Below are 2,500 nucleotides of genomic sequence, written 5' to 3' on the forward strand. Positions count from 1 at the left end.
CTCTCCCTCCACACTACTCTCTCTCCCTCCACCCTACTCTCTCTCCCTCCACGCTACTCTCTCTCCCTCCATGCTACTCTCTCTCCCTCCACGCTACTCTCTCTCCCTCCACCCTACTCTCTCCCTCCACGCTAGTCTCTCTCCCTCCACACTACTCTCTCTCCCTCCACCCTACTCTCTCCCTCCACACTACTCTCTCTCCCTCCACACTACTCTCTCTCCCTCCACGCTACTCTCTCCCTCCACGCTAGTCTCTCTCCCTCCACGCTACTCTCTCCCTCCACGCTAGTCTCTCTCCCTCCACACTACTCTCTCTCCCTCCACACTACTCTCTCTCCCTCCACACTACTCTCTCTCCCTCCACACTACTCTCTCTCCCTCCACACTACTCTCTCTCCCTCCACACTACTCTCTCTCCCTCCACGCTACTCTCTCTCCCTCCACGCTACTCTCTCTCCCTCTGCACTACTCTCTCTCCCTCCGCACTACTCTCTCTCCCTCCGCACTACTCTCTCTCCCTCCACCCTACTCTCTCCCTCCACACTACTCTCTCCCTCCACACTACTCTCTCTCCCTCCACGCTACTCTCTCTCCCGCCACGCTACTCTCTCTCCCTCCACGCTACTCTCTCTCCCTCCACACTACTCTCTCTCCCTCCACCCTACTCTCTCTCCCTCCACCCTACTCTCTCTCCCTCCACCCTACTCTCTCCCTCCACACTACTCTCTCCCTCCACACTACTCTCTCTCCCTCCACGCTACTCTCTCTCCCTCCACACTACTCTCTCTCCCTCCACCCTACTCTCTCTCCCTCCACACTACTCTCTCTCCCTCCACGCTACTCTCTCCCTCCACACAACTCTCTCTCCCTCCACACTACTCTCTCTCCCTCCACACTACTCTCTCTCCCTCCACACTACTCTCTCTCCCTCCACACTACTCTCTCTCCCTCCACACTACTCTCTCTCCCTCCACACTACTCTCTCTCCCGCCACGCTACTCTCTCTCCCTCCACCCTACTCTCTCCCTCCACACTACTCTCTCCCTCCACACTACTCTCTCTCCCTCCACGCTACTCTCTCTCCCTCCACGCTACTCTCTCTCCCTCCACACTACTCTCTCTCCCTCCACACTACTCTCTCTCCCTCCACGCTACTCTCTCCCTCCACACTACTCTCTCTCCCTCCACACTACTCTCTCTCCCTCCACACTACTCTCTCCCTCCACGCTACTCTCTCTCCCTCCACGCTACTCTCTCTCCCTCCACGCTACTCTCTCTCCCTCCACACTACTCTCTCTCCCTCCACACTACTCTCTCTCCCTCCACCCTACTCTCTCTCCCTCCGCACTACTCTCTCCCTCCACGCTACTCTCTCTCCCTCCACGCTACTCTCTCCCTCCACACTACTCTCCCTCCACACTACTCTCTCTCCCTCCACGCTAGTCTCTCTCCCTCCACGCTACTCTCTCCCTCCACGCTAGTCTCTCTCCCTCCACACTACTCTCTCTCCCTCCACGCTACTCTCTCTCCCTCCACGCTACTCTCTCTCCCTCCATGCTACTCTCTCTCCCTCCACGCTAGTCTCTCTCCCTCCACGCTACTCTCTCTCCCTCCACGCTACTCTCTCTCCCTCCACGCTAGTCTCTCTCCCTCCACGCTAGTCTCTCTCCCTCCACGCTACTCTCTCTCCCTCCACACTACTCTCTCTCCCTCCACGCTACTCTCTCCCTCCACACTACTCTCTCTCCCTCCACGCTACTCTCTCTCCCTCCACACTACTCTCTCCCTCTACACTACTCTCTCCCTCCACACTACTCTCTCTCCCTCCACGCTAGTCTCTCTCCCTCCACGCTACTCTCTCTCCCTCCACGCTACTCTCTCCCTCCACACTACTCTCTCTCCCTCCACGCTACTCTCTCTCCCTCCACACTACTCTCTCCCTCTACACTACTCTCTCCCTCCACACTACTCTCTCTCCCTCTACACTACTCTCTCCCTCCACACTACTCTCTCTCCCTCCACGCTAGTCTCTCTCCCTCCACACTACTCTCTCTCCCTCCACCCTACTCTCTCCCTCCACACTACTCTCTCTCCCTCCACACTACTCTCTCTCCCTCCACGCTACTCTCTCTCCCTCCACACTACTCTCTCCCTCCACACTACTCTCTCTCCCTCCACGCTACTCTCTCTCCCTCCACACTACTCTCTCTCCCTCCACACTACTCTCTCTCCCTCCACGCTACTCTCTCTCCCTCCACACTACTCTCTCTCCCTCCACACTACTCTCTCTCCCTCCAAACTACTCTCTCCCTCCACACTACTCTCTCCCTCCACACTACTCTCTCCCTCCACACTACTCTCTCTCCCTCCACGCTACTCTCTCCCTCCACACTACTCTCTCTCCTTCCACGCTACTCTCTCCCTCCACGCTACTCTCTCCCTCCACACTACTCTCTCTCCCTCCACACTACTCTCTCTCCCTCCACACTACTCTCTCTCC

The 2,500-nt window shown here is 57.5% G+C and overlaps 1 protein-coding gene across 1 annotated transcript in view; it reads right to left on the reverse strand.

Moving 5' to 3' along the window:
• fndc3ba (fibronectin type III domain containing 3Ba) overlaps window positions 1–2,500 on the reverse strand; it is a 64,923-nt gene that overhangs the window by 6,573 nt on the left and 55,850 nt on the right. The window lies entirely within an intron of this gene.

This window comes from Borostomias antarcticus, assembly GCF_949987555.1.
Source record: "Borostomias antarcticus genome assembly, chromosome: 16".
Taxonomy (NCBI): Eukaryota; Metazoa; Chordata; class Actinopteri; order Stomiiformes; family Stomiidae; genus Borostomias; species Borostomias antarcticus.